Raw genomic sequence first — 27,372 nt, forward strand, 5'->3', positions numbered from 1 at the left:
ATAGAAGAAAGGATTCTTACAGGAAGAAGGTTGCTCCAACCTACGGTAGGCGATCCTACGGACCAGGTAGGAACCAATCTGATAATCGTAGGTACTACGGTCAACAGTAGAGGTGCCCTGCCTCCAGCCAGGAGGAGGAGAGGGACAACCGACTTTATTGGACTGTGTGGATTCGATGGCCTGGCACATGAGAGCCACAAAAGTATAAAGCCCTGGTGGACACTGGTGCACAGTGGTGGTGCTTTTTTTTTTGCTGTCTCCAGGGAGTTATCTAATGTGAAAAGAGAAGTATTTATTTCTTTATATAATTTAAATATTTATTTTCATAAAAAGAGCCTTAAGGGAACGAACCTCTACCTGGTAATGAGAGAGGGTGATTTATTCTTTTTTTTTTATTTAACTGAAAAAAAGTTGGATGTAGCGATGTGGATTTTCGCTCCCTCACAATCCCCCAGGAAGAGGATTGGAGCCAGGAGGAGCATCGGAGCACAGAAGCGGCGAAGCGATGGTCACACAGTGCTGCAGGGGCAATCGGGGTGTCGTTCAGTGGTGAGATGAGCAAGCAGCATCCCGAAAATCCGCCCCTGGAGAGGGGTCAGCGGTGTACGGACGCTCTCTGTGTTCTGTAAACCCCCTGTGGGGAGCCCCTGCTGCCCCCTTGGCAGTGCCCGGGTGGCTGTGACTGCTGAAAGCTGGTTTGGTGCGTTGAGGTGTTAGGTGGGGTGGCAGCAGCCCCTGCCCGCCCCGGGAGGGGGGACACCACCTCTCCGGTGGCACTGGATGGGTGGGAGGGAGGGAGGGAGCACAGCTCTGGAAGCCATGGAGAAAGGCGTGGGGGTGTCCCTCATCGTGGCAGCCCCCAGCAGCCCTACCCCGCCACCCGGCCACCCCAAGGACACCCAAGCCCCATCTTGGTCCTCTCCCTCTTGGGTGATGCCCTTCCACCCGCCCTGGAGGTGCGCTCCTCTCCTGCAGGGGGGGACGCCCAGCACTCGCCTGGCTAGAGAAGCACCGGGGGGGTGCTTAGGGGGCATCTGAGCTTCCCAGTTACACGGGCATAATTAGGGCGCCCTTAAGAACCATTAATAACCACTTTGGCTCTGCTAACCAACTGCGGCGAGGCCCCCACCCCGCTTTAGCACAGGCTTTGTGATGCCAACACCTCCCTGAGCCACTGGGTAAAGCGACGCCTGGCAAAAAAACACCATCACCCAAAGAAAACCCCACACCACATCCCCCACTCCCCGCCCACCCCTTCTCCCCCCATCACAGCCATGGGACAAACTCCCACCACCACCACACCCCAATCTCAGCTCGGCCGTGACACCCCCAAGACACTGGAAAGAAAGCAACCGAGAGCAAGCTCAGGCTCCTGTGAGCTGCAGAGATTTCTCTTTGGTTTTTGATGTTGTCCTTGGATGGGGTTTGGTTGGTTGTTTTTCACACAACACTTTGCAGTAGAGGACAAAAACGTGGTGTCGCAGCCCCCGGGGTCGGCGCTGGCACTGCCACCTCCCCCCCCCAGCTCCTGTCCCTCCTCTTGCCCCGCAGCTGTTCCCACTTTCCTTGCTTGGTTTGGTTGGTTTTTTTTCCTTTCTACCTTTCTTTTTTAATATGTTTTCGCTTCCCCCTTTTTTCTCTTTTACCCCTTTTTTCTTTTGACCTTTTTTGCTTTTTCCCCCTTTTTCCCCCCCTTTTTTTCTTTTTCTCTTTTTTATTTTCCCACTTTATTTTTCCTCTTTTCTCTTTTTAAACATTTCTCAAGCTTTCTCCTGAAGGAACGGCCCCTGGCTCTCCGCTAGCAGAAGGAGCCTACGGAAGAGCTCTGGCACTGACATGGGCAGGAACACCCACAAGTGAGAACTGGATAGACAAAAGGCTCCTCAATGATGACACTGGGGCAGCCCGACCTTAGAAGCAGCAGAGGAGCAGAGCCATCCAGAGAACAGGAAGGGCTATTCAGGGCCTTATTGTCTGCGCGAAGTAACCATCTGCTGAGAACCGGTCTGGCGGCTCAGAGCTCAGCCACAGCAGCACTCTTGAGCCAAAGGGGAAAAGTACACCGGCAGGAAGACTGGGAGCCTTCCTCCACAACAACCCACAGATCATGACCAGAGTGGTGCCTATTCCCAGCCTACACTAATGAATACGTACGCCTTTGCATCAGAAAGGAACGCTTGCTTTACCAGCCCCTGGGCGAGTTGGGAGCCATCCCCCTTGCACCCAGCGCTGCAATAAACATGCTGCTTTGTAACTCGCCGAGTTGGGGAGTTTCTTTCCGCACGTCAGCACCCCTGGGATTGCTTTCCTTCTCCCGCCTCGCACTCGCTCGACATGGTTTTTTCCAACTCAGTCTTTTTTATTAAAAAAATTAATAAAAAAATGCTCCAACTCTCAGTTTTACAAGGCACACAAAATCTCTAAAAGGGAAACACAAGCGTGAGGTGTTGAGGTACCAAAACTTGCCCCTGTTAGTCCAACTAAAGGGACAGCGTCGGGAGGCGAGGGAGGAGGAAGGGGGAGGCTGTGGGATGGAGAGAGCCCTCCCCGTACCCCTCAGCTGCGCATCCTCGCAGCGCCGCGGGAATGGGGGGCTGTGTGTCTGGGCGGGTCTTTGGTTTGCTCCCCTGACCTGCTGGGGGTGGTGGAGGAGGTTGGAGGGGGTTGTCCGGCAGTGGGGTTACATTCATCAGGCGGTGCTGGGCGGCACGACAGGAGCATCACTTGCTGTGCTGCGAGGCCGGGGCTCCCGGAGCGTGTTTCTGCTCCTGCTGCTTCACCTGCTGGACCATTTCCCTCATCTTGCACTGTGCAGTCTTGGGGAGGAGAAGGGAAAAGCAAGAGTTGGGGGTCAGGGCACTGTTTCTCCCACCACCACCCACCCCTGAGCCCCCACCGAGCATCTCGCCGCTCCCAACTTTTCACCCCGGACAAGCCCTAATTAATTTCAGGTTTCTGGGTTTTTTTAACTTGTGCTTCCTCCATCGCTCCTTGAGAGAGGCTCAATTTTTGGGGGGGGGGCCGCCATCCCGCTCGAGTGCACAGGAGACAAGGTTATGGAAGATGAACCCAGGTGGGATGCGGGTGGCTTTGCCTGCACCGAGGAGTCCATTCACAATGTCCCCACATCCAGCAGCATCAAAATCATGGTACCCAGCAAAGAGCTCCCCTGGCGCTGAGGGAGGCCAAGCCAGGCTGGCAGCACAGTGCTGACCACAGGGACGCTCTCAACTTGGCCCTTACTGTCCCCCACACCCACAGCCCCCACCCAGCGCACCTTGAACTGAGCCTCGGGCGGCCCTGTGATGATGACCATGCGCTCGCTGCCCTTGGGACCTTCTGCCGGTGCAATCTGGGGAAGTATGGGGGAGAAGGAGCGTGAGTGCAGCCACCGCTTCAGCAAGACCTTCCCTCGGTGGCATGTCCCCCCACAACGCAGGGCAATCCCCCCATGCAGGAGCATCCCCTCCCACCCGAGCCGGGCTCATAACCAGGGTGCTGCAGGCCTGGCCTTCTACTAAACACAGGCGGGAGAGGTGGGCCCATGCCAACGGGTACAGGAGAGCTGGGGAGAGACTTTTTACAAGGGCATGGGGTGACAGGACGAGGCGGAGTGCCTTCAAAGTGGAAGAGGGGACATTTAGAGGAGATAACAGGAAGAAATTTTTCACTGTGAGGGTGGTGAATCACTGGCCCAGCTTGCCCAGAGAAGCTGTGGCTGCCCTAGCCCTGGAGGTGTTCAAGGCCAGGTTGGACGGGGCTTGGAGCAACTTGGGCTGGGGGGAGGTGTCCCTGAACAGGGCAGGGGGGTGGGACTCCATGATCTTCAAGGTCCCTTCCAACCTCAACCGTTCTGTGATAAGTTGGGGAGCAAAACTGCTCCCCGCACACTCCCATTCCCTGACCTCGGCAGTGCAGAGGGGAAACTGAGGCACGAAGCGCAGGACCAGCCCCGCAGCGCCTTCCTCACCTTGATGGAGGCACCCGCAAACCGCACCAGCTGCTTGATGTGCTGCCCCTTCTTCCCGATGATGGCCCCCACCGCCTGCGTCCCGATGAACACGTTCACAACCTCTTGCTCCGGAAGCTGCGGGGGCATGGAAGAGTGAGAGGGTCAGGGCACCAGCTGGACAGGGGACAAAGGAGGTGGCTGTCCCCATCCCACCATCCCATGGTAGTGGTTGCCCACTCTCCCAAGGTGCCCCAGCAAAGATCTCCTGGAGAGGGGGGACAGGCACCTAAAGGGTGCTGATGTGGGAAGGCGCTGGCTGGGGGAGCTCCGCCGAGAGCTGGCTGAGAGCTCCGCCGAGGAGCTCTATGGTGGGAGAGAAAATGAGGGTCAGCGATGGCCCCAGCATGCCAGACCCTTCCCGGCCACCCCCAGACCCACGCACAGCAGCAAGACACCACCATGGGGCTGGGAGGCAGACGGGGGCTCCCAGTTACCCCCACTCCCCCCACGCTGCCACCTTGCCGCCCGTGTCCCGCATCTGCAGGGGAAAACCACGACACAACTCTCTCCTGCTCTGCATTCCAGCAAGTGCAACCGGATGCTACCTGCAAACCACCACTGCTCAGCTGGAGGACGAGCAGACCCGGCTCCCCTGCCCAGCCTGGACGCCGCTCTCGCTCCCAGCCCTGGAAAAAAAGCCTCTCCAGGACGGGGCTGCAGCAACAGCCGCACATTTCCACCCCACAGGAAACAGCTCGTTAACGAGGGGCGAGCACCGCATTTCAAAGCCCCCTTAGGAGCAAGGCAGCGCCCCAAGAGCCAGCCCAACCCCCCAGCACACAGCTCAGCACTCACCACACGCTCGCCGGCCCCCGCAGCAGCGGCTCGAGCGGGGCTGCCTGCGGCCGGCGGTCGGGCGCCGCTCCGTCACAGCCGCTCACCATGGTGGAACGCCGAACGCAGTCCGCGTCCTTCCAGTCGCACCGCAGCCATGGCGCAGCCTGGTGCAGCGAGCGCAGCTCCCCGCCAGAGGGGCGCAAAGCGCCGTGCGAGCGCGCAGGAAAGGGCTTGGTAAGCCCGGGATTGGCATTCCCTCACCCACCGAGGGCAGAGGAGGCAGGAGGGGGCACGCGAGAGCCCGCGCCGCCGGCCGCTGTCGCTCGCCTCAGGCCTGCGGGACGCCGAAAGGCTTCTCCGCTCTCCGAGGGGCCCCTCCGCTCTCTGGGAGGCTTCTGGGGGGCCCCTCCGCCTCTGGAGGGCTTCTGGGGGGCCCCTCCGGCCTCCGTGGGGGCCTCTCCCCGAAGGCCTCTTCCCCTCCTCCGGGCACTCCCCGGCCTCCCGGCGCCCAGCTGCCAGCCGGGGCCCGGCTCGGGGCTTCCGGAGAAGGGCAAGCGCCTCCCCCAGACAGAGCAGGGACGGGCGGGACGGCGCCGGCCCGGCCCCACCGCAGGGCAGGGGCAGAAGCGGGCCGGGCGGCCGCTAACGGCTCCCTCAGGCAGAGCACAGACGGCGGCGCGCCTGCGCGCGCGCACCCACCGCCCCGCCCCTCTCTCCCCCCTCAGCCTCCCCTCCACTAATGGCTGCGGGGGGCCCTCGGCGCCCTCCTCGCCGCCCCCGGCCCCGCCGCCGCGCAAGAGGCCGCCCCCCAGGGCAGTGAGCCGCCCCGCCGCCTCAGGGCCGCCCCCGGGCATCGCCCCGGCGCCCACTCCCCCCCCATCTCCCCGGCCAGAAGCAATGCTATCAGCAGGGGTCGGGGGCATAACAGTTCAAGAGAAATTCCTTTGTGTAAGAAAGACCAAAGAGTTCTTCAAAGGATCCGGCTGTCCTGACATTTGGGGGGGCAAAGAGAGGAAAAAACCCACCTCGGACCAACCTGTGTGCTCCATTCCCAAAGGACAAAGTGATTGAAGTGGGTGTATGCCCCAGTTGCTTTCCCACCTTTTATGTCCTGTCCTCCTTAGACTTTTCTTTGCAACTCAGTGTAGGGATTTCCGAAACGAACTTAATTTGTTGGCGATAGGAAGAAAGGTAAAATGTTGGGAAGCATTAACGGAATGAGCCAAAGAGGCCTAATGTGCTGCAGCGGGATCATTAGCTCTCTGCGAGCGGTCGTTGGCTGGGAGAGGTTGGGGGGTGTTGAGGAGGGCTGCAGTTAGGTGTATGTGCCTGAGATGATCCCAGGGGCGCTTGGAGGGGGAGACCTTTGGGATAGGAAAAGTAACTTGGGAAGTTTGGGCCCTGTGAAGGGAAGTCAGCCTGCTGGGAGCTTCCCTAGGGTTGCAAAACACTGTTGTGTGTGTTCTTTCCTCAGCGTTTGCATAGTTGTGGATGATGATGATGACGAGACTCCGCCGAAAAAGCAAAAATCAGGTATCGCGCATTACACAAGTACTGAATATGCCCGATTTTTCTGAGGTTTCGTGTCCCTTGGAAAAGTCTGGCTTTTGTGCTCTGGCATTGTTCCTGAAACGGTGGCTTTTCAAGCTGTTGGCTTCTTGCCTTGTGGCTCTCTATGCCTATAGCCAATGGCTTGAGGGTGTCCGGTAGGGCTTAGCCCTATAGATGACGGACGTTCTCTGCGGTGACTGTGGCAGGGCCCAATACCTTTACTGCCAGCAGGAGATAGCCCAGGTCTCTGGCGCTGAGCCCGCGCCTGTCAGCAGAAAGAGTATCTTAAATCCAAGCTGTGTGCTCCCTCCTGTCTGTATTCGCAATGTACCTCTGTTGGTTTTCTAGCCTGTTCTTATACGGCCTGTCTTTGTTTTTTAGATTATTCCATCTCTGAGCAGAAAGAGAAAGTTTCTGCAGTGCTGCAGTTGCCGACCAAGGCAACCAAACGCCCGGCGGCTTCCGTCAGCGAAGATGCTCCATTCACAGAGTCTGCGGAAGAGGTTAGCGAGGGCTTTGAAATGTTAGGGTCTGTGCAAGGTGCGAGAGCAAGCAGCTCTCCCTACTGCATCTTGAGGTTGAGCCTGCTCTGAGCCTGTACAGCAGTAGGTGGTTCTTTTGCATTTCTAGCAGGCAGCTCTAATGTGGGCTGGGTTTGCCTTACTCAAGCCTGCGTCCTCTGCTCCGGCACTGGCAGCTGCGGGAGGAGCAAACTGTTTGTTGTCTTCCAGATACTTGAGAATGGTTCAAGTTTATAGTTTTAGTGTGTTTGCAAACTGTTATTCTCTTTCTCAAGCTTGTGGTTAAGGAATCAATATACACTACCTGACAAGAAAAACTGCATACTTGCTCTGGATAAACCACTTTCTGCTCATTATCCACCAGTCCAGGAGAGCGTTCCTGTAGGACTTTGGCTCTGTAAAAATGAGCCACCTTGACTGCCTAGTTTGGTTCAAAGGTGTAGTGCAGTTTTTCTTATTGCCCCATGGGATTAGAGGGCTAAGAGACTGTCGGGCTCTAGTTCTTCGTTCCTGAGAGAGTCGTTAACTCTTATTTGTACAAAATATATTTCTCAAGGGCCGAACTATCACCCTTTGGAATGTTTAGAAGCCGACTGAGTGATAACTCAGTGACAAGACTGTATTCTTTTAATTGCTGCACATATGAGAGCCTGTATTCAAAATTTAAAGCGTACCTGTCAAAGGTCCTGCCAAGATTTGCCGCCTTCTGCAATCTGAACCAGCAAGTCATGGTCCCCAAGTCATAGTAGAGCTGACTAAGCCTCAGGAAGTGTGTTTGCTGGGATTCACATTCAGGTTACACTCACGCTGGTGCTTTTTTGTTGTTTTCTTTTAAGCCTGGGTCCACTTCTTTAGAGCCTTCCACTAAAAGACCACGATTTTCGTCACTCGAGGTAGCCGTGCTGCAAATTGGTAAGGCTGACATCAAGTTATACGACTTGTTTCATTTTCACCCTACCTTGTGTACTGTCCAAGTCTACCCCTAGGGTTCTGTAGGGATTATGGCAGGCACGGGACGAGGCAGCATCTGGGAATACTTGAGCGTGACCTCTGTTTCTTACCCGCATCCTTGCATTGCTTCTGGAGTGGAGCCGGGCGTCGATCTGGTCGTCTCGGTACCAGAGCTGCCTTGGATGCAGTCCTTCCGTTCTGATAGGTCCACTGTTAGCTTGCCAGAAGCAAATTGTTTTCAATGGTCCTTTTAGGTAGTAGATCCTGAGGAGCCTTTTGTATTTCAGGTTTCGGCTGGCAATACCTTGTGCGCGCAACTTGCTGCAGTTGCCGGTGTGAAAACCTGAAAATGTCCTAAAGTGACATAACACAAATCATATGATGATGTGGGAGAGAAAATGACAATTTATCTTTGGTGAAGCTCGTTACTGTAAACTCATAAACCTCTTCAGTTTCCTTTTATACTTACCGATGCCTTACGCTCTTCTCTCGTAGGTCAAATGCCGTGTGGGACCCATGCTCGCTTGACTAAGGAACCACTCTCTCGTCCTGACAAGACAATTCCCCGTCTGAGGTAAAAATCCTTCCGTTTTCTTTGACTTCTTCCCCGAAAGGTTTACTGCCTATGGTAAGGGAGGTCGTCAGCTGCTTCCCCCCCGAAGAACCAATATTAAACTTTTTCTTTAAATCCAGCTACTTAATTGACACAGGAGATTAGCTAGAGATTAAAGGTCTGCGGTAAGAGGAAGCGTTGAACTTGAGAGGAGGCTGAGGACACAATCAACAGCGTATCTTCAAGGCAGTTGTTGTGATTTTCACTTTTACTTCTCTCTACTTCCCCATTAGCCAGTTGAAGACAGCAGGTCTTCATCTGAAAGTCATAAACATCTCGTGTCTGTCTCCATCGTCATCGGTGTACGTGCTTGACAAAGCAGGTGGTGGTGGAGGTGCACATTGGAATGTTCTCTTGATACCGTTTCTTTTGCCGTTGATGTTTTGAGCACAAGCCGGAAGGGCAAACAGAGCATCAAAGCTGCTCCAGACAGCTTCTTACCACTGAGGCCACCAGTTAAGGAGTGCGCTGCGCCAGAATCCGCCACTGCAGATGAAAATCCATACCATGAAAATGATACAGAAGAGAGTTTCTCATGTAATTTTGGGTGCGCTGAGTTTAAGCGCACTGCATTTGAGAGCAGGTCAAGACTCTGCTGTCGGCGTCTCATCTGCCAGTCGTTGCTTATTGTGGTTTGGCTCATATTTTGGAGCAGATCTGGAGCCTGAGAAAGAGATTCCTTTCAGAGGAAGCTAAACCAGAGAAGTTCCTGGGGAAGGTGTCTAATGCACTCCAACCGCTACTGAGCATATAGTCCCTGAGGTCAGAGCAGGGCAGGTCTGAAGTAAAATGTCCCAGCAGTATGGATGTTGTGGACATTGCCATTCTCAGCGTCAGCATAACCTTTAACAAATAGATTGAGCAGAATTGGTCAGGGCTGGTTGAAATGAACGCTGTCTTGTCCCACAGAGTAAAGTGGCCTCCTCAGGTTAATGCAGATATTTGTCGGATGTGCAAAGAATATTTTGTTCTTCTTAAAGAAAAACCCCAAAAGCCAGCGTGAATTGGTACGCACTGATAACAAATGCCCCCCGTATAAAAATTGTGATTCTCCTCTGTTGTTTGTTTCCTGCCCCAAAGTGTTCAAGCCTCCTCCAAGGAACCAGTGGCGACTGTGAGTCACCGGGAAGAACCAAAATACGGAGGAGACGTCTATCCACGTGCAACACTCAGGACCGGTGAGTATCCCCATGATTCCAATCCGTTCCACTTTGTAGGTAGACGTCAAATCCGAATAGGGCATTTCTTACACACTCGCAGATGACGTTCCGAGTTCAAAGTGCTTGCCAGAATTCGAACTTCCTGACCATACCGTCATCCTTCAAAGTTTTTCCTTTTTTTTTATTTATCACTCAGAAATGGAGAGCTGTGTACATCTGATGGTGATTGAAAGTCGACTTCTTGTTTTCTTACTACTGCTTTTCTGTGCAGGTGTCGAATGTATAGATGTTTGCTGCCCGCAGCGGTCGCAGAGAGGTGATACGATCAGGTAGAGTCTCTTCTAATGATGCTTCTTGTTCCTTTTGGCTCTGCGCGTGTATCTCTTTCAGCCGCTGGTAGAGTCTCGAAGATGACCAACGGTCTTTGATCGTCTCAGTGCTGTGAAAGAGAAGTAGCTAGCTTGCGGCTCCGGAATTGCTTGCAAGCCAGTTGCATCTCCAACACAAGCGAGAGCCGTGCTGCGTGACAAAGAGGGTTGTGCTGGTGTGGTGTTTGCTGTGGGAAGAAAGCCAGTAAGGGTGCGAGTGGTGGCCGTCCCAAGTTGTCCTTGGATGTGCAGAATCCGTTTTTGTTTGTGAGTCGTTCTGCCGAGCCATCAATGAGCTGACATTTCACTTCTTTCACTTGGAAACCCGCATCCTAAGCAGAAGGATTAGAGAGCTTGTAAAGCCTGGTGGGACTTGAGGCAGTTTTGGGGACTTTGTAAGTCCCAAAGGATGCCTGGGGTTTGCCTAGGAGGGGGAAAAAGGCAGCGTGCAGTTGGGTTTGAGAGGCCAGCGGCCTCATTGGTATTGGCTGTCTGAGCTGGCAGGACTGTGAGTTGCGACGGCTTTGCGGTCTTTATGGAAACAGGTTTTTGGGGGCAGTAGGTGCAGCTACAGGGAGAGATTTTGTACGGCGGTAAGATGCACGCATCTTTCTGCAGTGACCTGCCCTTACATGAGAGAGGAGAAAGCGTAGATGGGAGCAGAGGGAGGTTCAGTTGCAGCAGTCCTGTTTTGTAGCTAATTCTGTCCCTATTCTTCTCCCCGCTTTAAAAACTAGTGCTGTATTTAGCCTTGCAAAAGCCTTTCTTGTCCAGAGGGTGAATTCTTGAGGACGGATATAGAGCTCGCTTCTCTCTCTCCCTCTCCTGGCAGGTACTGCACACCGGAAGAAAACTCTGCGGAAGAGGAAGGAGCAGTGAAAGAAACCATCGCAGGGGTAAGCTTGTGTTGTTCCCAAGGAAAATAGAGCTCTTTGTGATGAGAAACTTCAGCACTCTTCACATGACTTCCTCAACAATATCTGTATTTGCCCAGGTTGTTTTTCCCCGGGAAAGCGGGAGCGTTATTTGATGAGTAGCGCTATCGCCAAGTGTTTTCCGCTGCCGTTAATTTTGTTTCTGGACTATTAGGAGCACACTACACTATACGGTTTTGATTCTTCCCCTTTCACGTGTTGGGTATAGCCTCAAAATCTTTAGCGCACAGACTTGGTTGACCTGCAAAGCTGGACTGGGGTGTCTTTAGTCTTATCTTGTTTGCTGGGATAGGAAGTACGTCTCTTTGACTTTCACCTCTGGTCAGGGTTGAGGTCAAAAATAAAATTTTAGTCATGGTAATCAGAAATAGTAGTCTCAATCTCAACTTGATACCTACACGTGGAGGCTTTGCTGGGGTTCTTAACGCTAGCCCAAGGCAAAGGAGCTTTCTGCCTCTCTTGCCTCCGAGTGCAGCACTCCATGGTGCACAGTTGGAATGCAGTCGTCAAGAAGAAGTAACTTTGGAGTTTGCTGGTTGCATGGGTGTACAAAAACCCTTCCAGTTTTCTATATAAGCAAGATTTTCTGTCCTGTCCCCAAGGAAACAAATCTGTGCTTGATTGCTAGCTTAACGTCCGTTTGTCTAACAGAGGCAGCGTGGCACAGAAATCTTAGAAGATGCCTTATTCCGAGGACACCCTACACCTGTTCCGTCCAAAAAGTCAGCCAGCCTCGATGTGGAGGAAAAGAAAGTGCCAAGATTGGGAAAAACAGCGGAACGCTTTCCTCCGCTCACAGAGGTACCGTAGGCGACAGTCTGTGAGACAAAAGAGAAGGTTGTGGCCGAGCTGCAAGGAAGTCCTCTTCTTCTCGGTGGTTCTTAAGGCGCTTTGAAATCTGAAGAACTTGCATTGAACCTGTTAGCGAGTGGCTGTGGTTGTGGCTTCACAGTGCGAGGGTCAGCACTAAAGCTGCTTTGAAGGATTTTGTGTGCTCCCCGCGCTCCTTCAGTTGTGCTGCCCTAAGGGTTTGTGGGCCTTCTGTTAGCGGGACGGCTGCCTCAGTTTCCCCCTTTGCCGTTCCCTTTGAAGTCCCCCACCTTCACGTTCTTTCAGGCTCCTGACTTAGCTGCCTCGGTACGGAGGATGCCCGCTGGGGTTGGCTTAAACCTGGGTATTGCGAGGGCCGCAGCAGCACCTGGGAAAGGGGGTTGCCAGAGTTGTGTTCCATTTTCAGCTGCTTGAGCGTGTTTGCTAAGTTGATGGGTTTTATCCCCACGTCCTTGGTGAAAAGAAGCGGCAGCAAGCCTGGGCTGTGAAGTTCAAAGTTAGGATGCTGAAACCAACCAAGCAAGGCAAAAGCGCTATCGCTCACTGAGGCAAGAAACCGTCGGAGGCAGTTGCTCTGTCACCTGAGCTGAATTTACAGGCCGTGTTTCAGTGGAAAGCTGCCCCCAGGTCAGCGTGCTCCATGCTCTGTTTCACAAGTCCTTCCCCATTTAATTGTTCCTTTCAGGCCATGGAGAGAGAGGTCAGTGCCGCATTTGGCAAAGGTGAGCCAGATGAGATCATGAGCAGTGCCTTCAAACTAAAGGTCACTCGCGAAGACATCCGCACGCTCAGGAACCTTTGCTGGCTAAACGATGAGGTAAAACCAGCTGCAGCACAGGGCTAGTCTCACTCAGCCTTTATTGAAAAATACCCCTCCGCCCTGTACAGAAGTCGCGTCAACGTTCTTTGACGACCTCCGCTGCAGAGCCTAGAAATCTCTGTACACTTCTTATTTGAGGTGTTGAAGGGTCGAGCGTTTCGGGAAGTTCCGTTACTTCTTGTATGACACAGCTTCCAGGAGTTCGTCCGGGTTATTGGCGTGGGTGGCAGGTGTTTTGATCAAATTGCCGATGTAGCCCCGTGTGAAATCCTGGGAACAAAAGCTGACAGCTGAGGCTGGAGTTCTCTCCGCTGCATGCTTAAGGGTGGCCAGAAAAGACGTGGTGCTGTATTTTTGGTTGGGGAAGGCAGCGTCATATGTTTACACCTCACGTTTCCTCTTTATGGTACAGGTGGTTAATTTCTACATGGGTCTGCTGATGGAAAGAGGCAAGAAGGAAGGCTATCCAGCGGTCCACGCGTTCAGTACTTTCTTTTATGCCAAACTAACATCTGGGGGCTACGAAGCAGTAAGAAGATGGACCAGAAGTGTGGATGTCTTCAAGCAGGACATCATCTTTGTGCCTGTGAACTCGCGAGCACACTGGACACTAGCCGTGAGTCCCACGGGCTTTTTCTTTAGAATTGGACGGGGAGCAAAAACTGGCAAGAGAAGTCATGTAGGTGTTGGGGGGTGTGCGGCACAAGGTTGTGCTTTGCCTAACGGTCACCTTTTAATAACAGGTCATAGATCTGAGGAAGAACACGATCACGTACTTGGACTCGCTTGGGCAGAAAGGGGACAAGATTTGTCAGACTTTGCTGTAAGTAACCGCTCCGTCACTGCTTTTCTGGTGTGAATGAGGAGAGGGGTTTTAGATTTAGTCCCTGTAAGGCGACTGCCAGTTTTCACGTGGCTTGTAGATAACCAAGCAGGAATCTTGGAGTTGCTTGCTGCGACTTGTCTGGCATCGACTGCTTATCTGCTGTCACAGCGTCCCCTGCACCCAGGGTCTGGGGTGCCTGGATTCTGCCACCTTCCCGTGAGAGGCACAGCCAAATACGCCATAGCCCCGTGGCACACGTGTGCCGACTTTGTTAGTCGGAGCCCAGGATGTGGGATCAAGGCACCCGGTGGAATTACGGCATTACAGTTCCTTGCTTGGTTTGTCTCTTTGTGCTCTGATAACATGTGATTTGGGGCTTTTTGACCTCTCCGAAACAATGGAGTCGTTGGCCTCGTTCTTGACCATTAGCTCACAGCCTCTCCCCGTGTTTGTAAGTTTCAGATTGGGATTTTTCCTCAAAATCAGCTGCGGTGAGGATCCTCTGACATTTTACCGTCCTGCCGTCCGTCTTCCTGTGATCCTTCAGCCGCTTTATTTTGTTGTTGGCCTAAATTACAGAGATGAAAAGGGATTTTTTTTTTTCCTTTTGTTTTAACCAGCCAATACCTGCAAAAAGAAAGCTGGGAAAAAAGACAGCTGGAGCTGGATGTTTCGGAGTGGACTCTTCACAGCATGGAGCCACGTGTACGTGAGCACCCCTTGGGTTTGAAATGGGAACTGTAAGTGCTTCTTTGGGGCCCAGATCCTGGCCCGTGGCAAAGAAAGGGTTGAGCTGATGTTTCTCGAGGAGTTGATAGTAAAAAGCAGTCCCTAAAGACCGGATTTAAGAAAGGTCACTTAAGAAAGAGGCGGTGCGAACCTTGAGACACCTCGCAGGGGGGAGGGCTGCTGCGCCTTCTGGGCCTGCCAAAAATTTGGATCGTAGTGTCCGAGTCCGGGAGGCAGAGGGGAGGGATGGTGAGCAGTGAACTGGGTCTGTTCCTCGTGGGCGGGAGTGGGTATCGGGGATTAGGCAAGTAGGGTCAGGAGTGTGCGGTGAGCGCAGTGTCGGTGTGGGTAATGTGCGCTGCTTCCAAGTTGCTTTTCTTTTGAGACAGAGGGAAATCCTCCATCTTCTTTGCATTCCTTAGGAGATCCCTCAGCAGCTGAATGGAAGCGACTGCGGCGTCTTTATGTGTAAATACGCAGATTACATCGCCAGAGAGAAACCATTCAACTTTAGCCAGGTGAGTGAAGGTCATAAACCCCTCCAAGCCCCTCTCGCCCAGGGACAGGAGCCAGGGAGGTTAGGCAGCAGCTCTTCATTGTGTCCGGGGCAGGGGCTGAGGTTTCGTACCCCGTTTCGGTGCGTAGTTGCTGGGATCAGAACTTCCAAGTGGCCTGGGCAGGGCAGAGCTGTGGTTCTCCATCCCCGCCTTTGGGAGCTGCTGCCGGTGAGATTCCTCTTGGGCAAGATACTGCCGCCAGCGGGTTTGGCATATCTGGGCTCGGTATCTTTTGGAGAAATGGCTTCTACCCTTTGACCAGTCAAGACACCGCTTCTTTTTCTTGATTTCGTTTTAGACGGGTCTTTTATTAGCGTGCTTGTAAGCTGTCGCGCGGTCAAGTCAATCTGGTTTTGTCGGGTTGTCGTGTCACCCTCTTAGGAACCGCGTGGGGTGTTGTACCCAAACGGTTGACAGTTCCTAAAGGGAACTTCCTATTAAGGACTCCGCTGGGCGTTTATGCGTGTTTGCCGCCTCTTTCTACCGTGACGTCATTATTTAATTTCTCTTTTCTTTCTCTTCTCTTTTCAGACTCACATGCCATACTTCCGGAAGAAGATGGTGTGGGAGATAATCCACCAACAGCTGCTGTGACACGTGGACTCTTAGAGTTCTTATTTTGATTACGTTTCTTCGACCTTAGTTACTTTTCTTAGGCCTTTAGTTAGTTTTCTTAGACCTTTAGTTACATTTCTTAGACGAATTTTCCTCTTTAGGTTATGAAGTAGAAGTTAAGATGGTTTATTCCCCCCACCTCCCTTATTTTGGAGACAGTAACTCTGGGGTTTTGGTACACAAGTTTTCCTCTTTAGCTTATGAAGTAGAAGTTAAGATGGTTTGTTCCCCCCACCTCCCTTATTTTGGAGACAGTAACTCTGGGGTTTTGGTACACAAGTTTTCCTCTTCAAGTTATGAAGTAGTGGCTAAGACAGTTTATTTCACCACCACCACCACCACCACCACCCCCCCTTATTTTGGAGACAGTAACTCTCTTTGAAATTAGCTAACGCACCTTAAGCAAGAGCCAGAAAGGTGGGTGTGACCTCGTTAAGGGCAGAGTGAAGAAGGAACATCGTCAACTTCCATGGCTGAGCCGCACGCTCGCGCCTCACAGCGCACGCGACCACGTTACAGACAAATGGGAAACATCCGTGGTGGTGGTTACAGTCGTGTTTGCCCAACTTACCTTCCCAAGGACAACGTGCTGAACTACCGTCTCCTCAAAGAGAGTTTTACTCTGTTTCTGGAATATCTACCATCTCCTTGATTCCTAAAACTGGATTTGTCACGACCACAGAAAGAAAGCGTTTACCATCTCTTGATTTCTCACCAAAGCCCCTGTCCTTTGGGCTGGTTTGGGGTTGGCTTTTTTTGCTGCCTCCAGGGAGTTATCTAATGTGAAAAGAGAAGTATTTATTTCTTTATATAATATAAATATTTATTTTAATAAAAAGAGCCTTAATGGAAGGAAACTCTCCCTGTGTCCTGGTTTGAGGTAAAAGAGAACCAATTTTGTTCAGTAACTTGGCTTCTTAGCTGGGCCTCTTCTACCAACTGAAATTAACTGCCTATTGTGCCGTCAGCGTTCACTCTCTCAGAGCGATAAGAGCAATGTTTACAGCTGATGCCCAGGCATGGGATGCAGAGAGGCTCTTGCTTATACTTATTGCTATAACCCCCACGGCCAACCAGCTTTGTTATTTGCCCCGTTGGAGGGTCGGAAGCGGAAAAGCATAGTGGGGTCCCACCTGCGGGGAGGAGCGACAGGACAGGTGACCCAAAACTGACCAACAGGGTATTCCATCCCATCTGCCTCATGCTCAGTAGAAAAGAGACCAAAGGGATCAAAGGGTTCTTCTACCTGGGGAATGTTTACTTCGCCCTTTGATAATTATGCTGATGTGACCCCATCAGAGCTGGGGCATGGCAACCTTCTGGGCTCTGAGGATAAGGACTGGTACCTTGTTAAGATCGTGATTTTGTTGTTGATGCTCCTGAATGTGGTGCAGGGGTGGTTTCATGTGAAACATCTGTGCAGGGGGAGCCGTAGGGGACCGTGCGCTGCCGCCACTCAGACCCGCGCAGCCGCTCGGCGATCTGCAGCGGCGCGAACCGCGGCCCCGCCCGGCCCGGCCGCAGCTGCCCCCCCCGGAGCAACGGCACCACCGGCAGCCGCCTCCCCCACGGCACCGGGGCCACCAGCAGCTGCCCCCCCCCGGAGCAACGGCACCACCGGCAGCCGCCTCCTCCACGGCACCGGCGCCACCGGCAGCCGCCCCCCCCACCGCCACGGCACAGGCGCCTCCGCCGCCGCCTGCACCGGCACCGGCACCCGCACCACCGGCAGCCGCCGCCCCCACCGCCACGGCACAGGCGCCTCCGCCGCCGCCTGCACCGGCACCGGCACCCGCACCACCGGCAGCCGCCCCCCCCACCGCAACAACACCGGCCCCTCCGCCGCCCGTCCCGGCACAAGCCGCGCCCCCCCCTGCAGCGGCACAAGCCACGCCGCCGCCTCTCCCGGCACAACCTACTGCAGCCACTACAACCAGTACCAAAACTACTCCAACTCCATCAAAATCGGTACAAGCCGCCCCGGTAACCAGGAGCAAGAAGAGGAGGTCAACTCCTTCCCCTGCCCCTTACCACAAAGACCACCTCAAGTCACATAGCTTGGGGGAGAGTTCTGAACAAGATCCAGGGGAGGGTCCTTCAAGACCACAGAAGGGAAAGAGACCTTTGAAAACAGACAAAGGCCAGAGTCCTTCTAGAGCAGATGCTGGAGAGGCCCCTTCTGGGGCAGCCTCACCACAGGAGGACTCAGATGTAGAGGGAGTTGTTCAATCCTTCTCCGTGAAAGATCTGAGAAGTATCAGGAAGGACTTTAGTCGTCATGAAGGCGAAACACTTGTCTCCTGGTTGCTCCGATGCTGGGATAGCGGGGCAGATACCGTAGATTGAGATGGCAGAGAAGCTAGGCGATTGGGAAACCTGGCCAAGGATGGAGGGATTGATAAAGAAATTGGGAGAAAGACAAGCACTCTCAGTCCCTGGAGGCGACTGGTGTCAGCCATAAAGCGCAGGTATCCCTTCAAGGACGATATCGAATGCCGTCCAAGTAAATGGACCAACATGGGAAAAGGTATGAAGTACCTGAGAGAACTGCCTGTGCGAGAGGTGATTTATAGTGATGGGCAAGCGACAGTAGACCCTGATGAAATGCCATGCAAACGATCTCTGCTCAAAAAGTTTGTACAAAGTGCACCATCAACATATTCCCACACATTGTCAACAATGGTCTGGGGAGGATCCGATACTGACACACCAACTGTAAATGAAGGGGTTAAGAAGGTACGACAGTATGAAGACAGTCTCTCTGGTCCCTTCTCTGTGGCAGCCATAGAAAAGCTGACTGTGACCACCGAGAAAATGACTGAGAAACTGACTGAGAAAATAGAGCAAATGACCCAGAGATTAGTTGAGCAAACCGATAAACTGTTTGATAAACTAACCAAGGTGGAGGAAAAACTCCATGCTTTCCCTGTACAGACTCATGTTGCAGCTGCTAAGAGGAAACGCCCTCCTACTCAAGAGAAAAACCACCCTCCGACTCAAGACAAATCAAAGCTGATGCGAGATATCCTGTGGGTTTGCCTCTGTGAATATGCAGAAGACATGAAGAAGTGGGATGGAGAACCTACCTCAGCCCTACAGGCACGGGTGCTTGAGTTGCAAAACGAAGCCGATAGAAGAAAGGATTCTTACAGGAAGAAGGTTGCTCCAACCTACGGTAGGCGATCCTACGGACCAGGTAGGAACCAATCTGATAATCGTAGGTACTACGGTCAACAGTAGAGGTGCCCTGCCTCCAGCCAGGAGGAGGAGAGGGACAACCGACTTTATTGGACTGTGTGGATTCGATGGCCTGGCACATGAGAGCCACAAAAGTATAAAGCCCTGGTGGACACTGGTGCACAGTGGTGTTGGGTTGTTTTTTGCTGTCTCCAGGGAGTTATCTAATGTGAAAAGAGAAGTATTTATTTCTTTATAGAATTTAAATATTTATTTTCATAAAAAGAGCCTTAATGGAACGAACCTCTACCTGGTAATGAGAGAGGGTGATTTATTCTTTTTTTTTTATTTAACTGAAAAAAAGTTGGATGTAGCGATGTGGATTTTCGCTCCCTCACAATCCCCCAGGAAGAGGATTGGAGCCAGGAGGAGCATCGGAGCACAGAAGCGGCGAAGCGATGGTCACACAGTGCTGCAGGGGCAATCGGGGTGTCGTTCAGTGATGAGATGAGCAAGCAGCATCCCGAAAATCCGCCCCTGGAGAGGGGTCAGTGGTGTACGGACGCTCTCTGTGTTCTGTAAACCCCCTGTGGGGAGCCCCTGCTGCCCCCTTGGCAGCGCCCGGGTGGCTGTGACTGCTGAAAGCTGGTTTGGTGTGTTGAGGTGTTAGGTGGGGTGGCAGCAGCCCCTGCCCGCCCCGGGAGGGGGGACACCACCTCTCCGGTGGCACTGGATGGGTGGGAGGGAGGGAGGGAGCACAGCTCTGGAAGCCATGGAGAAAGGCGTGGGGGTGTCCCTCATCGTGGCAGCCCCCAGCAGCCCTACCCCGCCACACGGCCACCCCAAGGACACCCAAGCCCCATCTTGGTCCTCTCCCTCTTGGGTGATGCCCTTCTACCCACCCTGGAGGTGCGCTCCTCTCCTGCAGGGGGGGACGCCCAGCACTCGCCTGGCTAGAGAAGCACCGGGGGGGGTGCTTAGGGGGCATCTGAGCTTCCCAGTTACACGGGCATAATTAGGGCGCCCTTAAGAACCATTAATAACCACTTTGGCTCTGCTAACCAACTGCGGAGAGGCCCCCACCCCGCTTTAGCGCAGGCTTTGTGATGCCAACACCTCCCTGAGCCACTGGGTAAAGCGACGCCTGGCAAAAAAACACCATCACCCAAAGAAAACCCCACACCACATCCCCCACTCCCCGCCCACCCCTTCTCCCCCCATCACAGCCATGGGACAAACTCCCACCACCACCACACCCCAATCTCAGCTCGGCTGTGACGCCCCCAAGACACTGGAAAGAAAGCAACCGAGAGCAAGCTCAGGCTCCTGTGAGCTGCAGAGATTTCTCTTTGGTTTTTGATGTTGTCGTTGGGTGGGTTTTGCTTGGTTGTTTTTCACACAACACTTTGCAGTAGAGGACAAAAACGTGGTGTCGCAGCCCCCGGGGTCAGCGCCGGCACTGCCACCTCCCCCCCCCAGCTCCTGTCCCTCCTCTTGCCCCGCAGCTGTTCCCACTTTCCTTGCTTGGTTTGGTTGGTTTTTTTTCCTTTCTACCTTTCTTTTTTAATATGTTTTCGCTTCCCCCTTTTTTCTCTTTTACCCCTTTTTTCTTTTGACCTTTTTTGCTTTTTCCCCCTTTTTCCCCCCCTTTTTTTCTTTTTCTCTTTTTTCTTTTCCCACTTTTTTTTTCCTCCTTTTCTCTTTTTAAACATTTCTCAAGCTTTCTCCTGAAGGAACGGCCCCTGGCTCTCCGCTAGCAGAAGGAGCCTACGGAAGAGCTCTGGCACTGACATGGGCAGGAACACCCACAAGTGAGAACTGGATAGACAAAAGGCTCCTCAATGATGACACTGGGGCAGCCCGACCTTAGAAGCAGCAGAGGAGCAGAGCCATCCAGAGAACAGGAAGGGCTATTCAGGGCCTTATTGTCTGCGCGAAGTAACCATCTGCTGAGAACCGGTCTGGCGGCTCAGAGCTCAGCCACAGCAGCACTCTTGAGCCAAAGGGGAAAAGTACACCGGCAGGAAGACTGGGAGCCTTCCTCCACAACAACCCACAGATCATGACCAGAGTGGTGCCTATTCCCAGCCTACACTAATGAATACGTACGCCTTTGCATCAGAAAGGAACGCTTGCTTTACCAGCCCCTGGGTGAGTTGGGAGCCATCCCCCTTGCACCCAGCGCTGCAATAAACATGCTGCTTTGTAACTCGCCCCGAGTTGGGGAGTTTCTTTCCGCACATCAGCACCCCTGGGATTGCTTTCCTTCTCCCGCCTCGCACTCGCTCGACATGGTTTTTTCCAACTCAGTCTTTTTTATTAAAAAAATTAATAAAAAAATGCTCCAACTCTCAGTTTTACAAGGCACACAAAATCTCTAAAAGGGAAACACAAGCGTGAGGTGCTGAGGTACCAAAACCTGCCCCTGTTAGTCCAACTAAAGGGACAGCGTCGGGAGGCGACGGAGGAGGAAGGGGGAGGCTGTGGGATGGAGAGAGCCCTCCCCGTACCCCTCAGCTGCGCATCCTCGCAGCGCCACGGGAATGGGGGGCTGTGTGTCTGGGTGGGTCTTTGATTTGCTCCCCTGACCTGCTGGGGGTGGTGGACGAGGGGGGATGTCCGGCGGCGGGGTTACATTCCTCAGGCAGTGCTGGGCGGCACGACAGGAGCATCACTTGCTGTGCTGCGAGGCCGGGGCTCCCGGAGCGTGTTTCTGCTCCTGCTGCTTCACCTGCTGGACCATTTCCCTCATCTTGCGCTGTGCAGTCTTGGGGAGGAGAAGGGAAAAGCAAGAGTTGGGGGTCAGGGCACTGTTTCTCCCACCACCACCCACCCCTGAGCCCCCACCGAGCATCTCGCCGCTCCCAACTTTTCACCCCGGACAAGCCCTAATTAATTTCAGGTTTCTGGGTTTTTTTAACTTGTGCTTCCTCCATCGCTCCTTGAGAGAGGCTCAATTTTTGGGGGGGGGGCCGCCATCCTGCTCGAGTGGACAGGAGACAAGGTTATGGAAGATGAACCCAGGTGGGATGCGGGTGGCTTTGCCTGCACCGAGGAGTCCATTCACAATGTCCCCACATCCAGCAGCATCAAAATCATGGTACCCAGCAAAGAGCTCCCCTGGCGCTGAGGGAGGCCAAGCCAGGCTGGCAGCACAGTGCTGACCACAGGGACGCTCTCAACTTGGCCCTTACTGTCCCCCACACCCACAGGCCCCACCCAGCGCACCTTGAACTGAGCCTCGGGCGGCCCTGTGATGATGACCATGCGCTCGCTGCCCTTGGGACCTTCTGCCGGTGCAATCTGGGGAAGTATGGGGGAGAAGGAGCGTGAGTGCAGCCACCGCTTCAGCAAGACCTTCCCTCAGTGGCATGTCCCCCCACAACGCAGGGCAATCCCCCCATGCAGGAGCATCCCCTCCCACCCGAGCCGGGCTCCTAACCAGGGTGCTGCAGGCCTGGCCTTCTACTAAACACAGGCGGGAGAGGTGGGCCCATGCCAACGGGTACAGGAGAGCTGGGGAGAGACTTTTTACAAGGGCATGGGTTGACAGAACGAGGCGGAGTGCCTTCAAAGTGGAAGAGGGGACATTTAGAGGAGATAACAGGAAGAAATTTTTCACTGTGAGGGTGGTGAATCACTGGCCCAGCTTGCCCAGAGAAGCTGTGGCTGCCCTAGCCCTGGAGGTGTTCAAGGCCAGGTTGGACGGGGCTTGGAGCAACTTGGGCTGGGGGGAGGTGTCCCTGAACAGGGCAGGGGGGTGGAACTCCATGATCTTCAAGGTCCCTTCCAACATCAACCGTTCTGTGATAAGTTGGGGAGCAAAACTGCTCCCCGCACACTCCCATTCCCTGACCTCGGCAGTGCAGAGGGGAAACTGAGGCACGAAGCGCAGGACCAGCCCCGCAGCGCCTTCCTCACCTTGATGGAGGCACCCGCAAACCGCACCAGCTGCTTGATGTGCTGCCCCTTCTTCCCGATGATGGCCCCCACCGCCTGCGTCCCGATGAACACGTTCACAACCTCTTGCTCCGGAAGCTGCGGGGCCATGGAAGAGTGAGAGGGTCAGGGCACCAGCTGGACAGGGGACAAAGGAGGTGGCTGTCCCCATCCCACCATCCCATGGTAGTGGTTGCCCACCCTACCAAGGTGCCCCAGCAAAGATCTCCTGGAGAGGGGGGACAGGCACCTAAAGGGTGCTGATGTGGGAAGGCGCTGGCTGGGGGAGCTCCACCGAGAGCTGGCTGAGAGCTCCGCCGAGGAGCTCTATGGTGGGAGAGAAAATGAGGGTCAGTGATGGCCCCAGCATGCCAGACCCTTCCCGGCCACCCCCAGACCCACGCACAGCAGCAAGACACCACCATGGGGCTGGGAGGCAGACGGGGGCTCCCAGTTACCCCCACTCCCCCCACGCTGCCACCTTGCCGCCCGTGTCCCGCATCTGCAGGGGAAAACCACGACACAACTCTCTCCTGCTCTGCATTCCAGCAAGTGCAACCGGATGCTACCTGCAAACCACCACTGCTCAGCTGGAGGACGAGCAGACCCGGCTCCCCTGCCCAGCCTGGACGCCGCTCTCGCTCCCAGCCCTGGAATAAAAGCCTCTCCAGGACGGGGCTGCAGCAACAGCCGCACATTTCCACCCCACAGGAAACAGCTCGTTAACGAGGGGCGAGCACCGCATTTCAAAGCCCCCTTAGGAGCAAGGCAGCGCCCCAAGAGCCAGCCCAACCCCCCAGCACACAGCTCAGCACTCACCACACGCTCGCCGGCCCCCGCAGCAGCGGCTCGAGCGGGGCTGCCTGCGGCCGGCGGTCGGGCGCCGCTCCGTCACAGCCGCTCACCATGGTGGAACGCCGAACGCAGTCCGCGTCCTTCCAGTCGCGCCGCAGCCATGGCGCAGCCGGGTGCAGCGAGCGCAGCTCCCCGCCAGAGGGGCGCAAAGCGCCGTGCGAGCGCGCAGGAAAGGGCTTGGTAAGCCCAGGATTGGCATTCCCTCACCCACCGAGGGCAGAGGAGGCAGGAGGGGGCGCGCGAGAGCCCGCGCCGCCGGCCGCTGTCGCTCGCCTGAGGCCTGCGGGACGCCGAAAGGCTTCTCCGCTCTCCGAGGGGCCCCTCCGCTCTCTGGGAGGCTTCTGGGGGGCCCCTCCGTCTCTGGAGGGCTTCTGGGGGGCCCCTCCGGCCTCCGTGGGGGCCTCTCCCCGAAGGCCTCTTCCCCTCCTCCGGGCACTCCCCGGCCTCCCGGCGCCCAGCTGCCAGCCGGGGCCCGGCTCGGGGCTTCCGGAGAAGGGCAAGCGCCTCCCCCAGACAGAGCAGGGCCAGGCGGGCCGGGCGGGACGGCGCCGGCCCGGCCCCACCGCAGGGCAGGGGCAGAAGCGGGCCGGGCGGCCGCTAACGGCTCCCTCAGGCAGAGCACAGACGGCGGCGCGCCTGCGCGCGCGCACCCACCGCCCCGCCCCGCCCCGCCCCTCTCTCCCCCCTCAGCCTCCCCTCCACTAATGGCTGCGGGGGGCCCTCGGCGCCCTCCTCGCCGCCCCCGGCCCCGCCGCCGCGCAAGAGGCCGCCCCCCAGGGCAGCGAGCCGCCCCGCCGCCTCAGGGCCGCCCCCGGGCATCGCCCCGGCGCCCACTCCCCCCCCATCGCCCCGGCCAGAAGCAATGCTATCAGCAGGGGTCGGGGGCATAACAGTTCAAGAGAAATTCCTTTGTGTAAGAAAGACCAAAGAGTTCTTCAAAGGATCCGGCTGTCCTGACATTTGGGGGGGCAAAGAGAGGAAAAAACCCACCTCGGACCAACCTGTGTGCTCCATTCCCAAAGGACAAAGTGATTGAAGTGGGTGTATGCCCCAGTTGCTTTCCCACCTTTTATGTCCTGTCCTCCTTAGACTTTTCTTTGCAACTCAGTGTAGGGATTTCCGAAACGAACTTAATTTGTTGGCGATAGGAAGAAAGGTAAAATGTTGGGAAGCATTAACGGAATGAGCCAAAGAGGCCTAATGTGCTGCAGCGGGATCATTAGCTCTCTGCGAGCGGTCGTTGGCTGGGAGAGGTTGGGGGGTGTTGAGGAGGGCTGCAGTTAGGTGTATGTGCCTGAGATGATCCCAGGGGCGCTTGGAGGGGGAGACCTTTGGGATAGGAAAAGTAACTTGGGAAGTTTGGGCCCTGTGAAGGGAAGTCAGCCTGTTGGGAGCTTCCCTAGGGCTGCAAAACACTGTTGTGTGTGTTCTTTCCTCAGCGTTTGGATACCTGTGGACGATGGTGACGAGAGTCCGGCGAAAAAGAAAATATCAGGTATCGCACATTACAGAAGTATTGAATATGCCTGATTTTTCTGAGGTTTCGTGTCCCTTGGAAAAGTCTGGCTTTTGTGCGCTGGCATTGTTCCTGAAACTGTGGCTTTTCAAGCTGTTCTTTCCTTGTGGCTCTCTATGCCTATATCCAATGGCTTGAGGGTGTACGGTAGGGCTTAGCCCTCTGTATGACGTTATCTGCGGTGACTGTGGCAGGGCACAGTACTTTTAGTGCCAGCAGGAGATAGCCCAGGTCTCTGGCGGTGAGCCCGCGCGTGTCAGCAGAAAGAGTATTTTAAATCAAAGCTGTGTGCTCCCTCCTGGCTGTATTCGCAATGTACCTCTGTTGGTTTTCTATCATGTTCTTACATGGCCTGTCTTTGTTTTTTAGATTATTCCATCTCTGAACAGAAAGAGAAAGTTTCTGCTGTGGTGCAGTTGCCGACCAAGGCAACCAAACGCCCGGCGGCTTCCGTCAGCGAAGATGCTCCATTCACAGAGTGTGCGGAAGAGGTTAGCGAGGGATTTGAAATATTAGGATCTGTGCAAGGTGCGAGAGCAAGCAGCTCTCCCTACTGCATCTTGAGGTTGAGCCTGCTCTGAGCCTGTACAGCTATAGGTGGTTCTTTTCCATTTCTTGCAGGCAGCTCTAATGTGGGCTGGGTTTGCCTTACTCAAGTCTGCGTTATTCTCTTTCTCGAGTTTGTGGTTAAGGAATCAAAATACACTACCTTACAAGAAAAACTGCGTACTTCCTGTGGATAAACCTCTTTCTGCTCATTAGCCACCAGCCCAGGAGAGGATTCCTGTAGGACTTTGGATCTGTAAAAATGAGCCACCTACTGCTTGACTCCCTAGTTTGGTTCAAAGGTGTAGTGCTATTTTTCTTATTACCCCATGGAATTAGAGGCCTAAGAGACTGTCGGGCTCTAATTCTTCATTCCCGAGAGAGTCGTTAACTCTTATTTGTACAAAATATATTTTTCAAGGGCTGAATTATCACACTTTGGAATGTTTAGGAGCTGACTGCACGTATGAGAGCCTGTATTCAAAAATTAAAGCGTACCTGTCAAAGGTCCTGCAAAGATTGGCATTCTTCTGCAATCTGACCCAGCAAGTCATGGTCCGCAAGTCATAGCAGAGCTGACTAAGTCTCAGGAAGTGTGTTTGCTTGGTTTCTCATTCAGGTTATACTCACATTGGTACTTTTTTTTTGTTTTCTTTTAAGATTCGGTCCACTTCTTTTGAGCCTTCAAGTAAAAGACCAAGATTTTCATCGCTCGATGTAGCAATGCTACAAATTGGTAAGGCTGACATCAAGTTATACGACTTGTTTCATTTTCACCCTACCTTGTGTACCGTCCAAGCCTACCCCTGGGGTTCTGTAAAGATTATTGCAGGCACAGGACGAGGCGGCATCTGGGAAGACTTGAGCGTGACCTCTGTTTCTTACCTGCATCCTTGCATTGCTTCTGGAGTGGGGCCGGGCATTTATCTTGTCATCTCAGTACCAGAGCTACCTTGGATGCAGTCCTTCCATTCTGATAGGTCCACTGTTAGCTTGCCAGAAGTAAATTGTTTTCAATGCTTCTTTTAGGTAGTAGATCCCGAGAAGCCTTTTGTATTTCAGGTTTTGGCTGGCAATACCTTGTGCGCACAACTTGCTGTAGTTGCCGGTGTGAAAACCTGAAAATGTCCTCAAGTGACATAACAGAAATAATATGATGATGTGAGAGAGAAAATGACAGTTTATCTTTCTTGAAGCTCGTTACTGTAAACTCATGAACCTCTTCAGTTTCCTTTTAGAGTTCCTGATGCCTTATGCTCTTCCCTCGTAGGTCAGATGCTGTGTGGAACCCATGCTCACCTGACGAAGGAACCACTATCCCATCCTCACAAGATAATTCCACGTCTGAGGTAAAAATCCTTCTGTTTTCTTTGACTTCTTCCCCAAAAGGTTTACTGCCTATGGTAAGGGAGGTCTCCAGCTGCTTCCCCCCTGAAGAACCAATTTTCAACTTTTTCTTTAAACCCAGCTACTTAATTGACGCAGGAGATTAGGTAGAGATTAAAGGTCTGCAGTAAGAGGAAGTGTTGAACTTGAGAGGAGGCTGAGGACACAATCAACAGCGTATCTTCATCTGAAAGTCATGAACATCTCGTGTCTGTCTCCATCATCATCGGTGTACGTGCTTGACAAAGTAGTTGGTGGTGGAGGTGCATATTGGAATGTTCTCTGGATACCATTTCTTTTGCCGTTGATGTTTTCAGCACAATCCGGAATGGCAAACAGAGCATCAAAGCTGGTCCAGACAGCTTCTTACCCCTGAGGCCGCCCATTAAGGAGCGCGCTGCGCCAGAATCCGCCGCTTCAGATGAAAATCCATATCATGAAAATGATACAGAAAACAGTTTCTCATGTAATTTTGTGTGCACTGAGTTTAAGTGCACTGCATTTGAGAGCGGGTCAAGACTCTGCTTTGGGCGTCTAATCTGCCAGTCGTTGCTTATTGTGGTTTGGCTCATATTTTGGAGCAGATCTGGAGCATGAGAAAGAGATTCCTTTCAGAGGAAGGTAAACCAGAGAAGGTTCCTGGGGAACGTGTCTAATGCACTCCAACTGCTACTGAGCATATAGTCC

Source organism: Vanellus vanellus, assembly GCF_965231255.1.
Source record: "Vanellus vanellus genome assembly, contig: HAP1_SCAFFOLD_63, whole genome shotgun sequence".
Taxonomy (NCBI): domain Eukaryota; kingdom Metazoa; phylum Chordata; class Aves; order Charadriiformes; family Charadriidae; genus Vanellus; species Vanellus vanellus.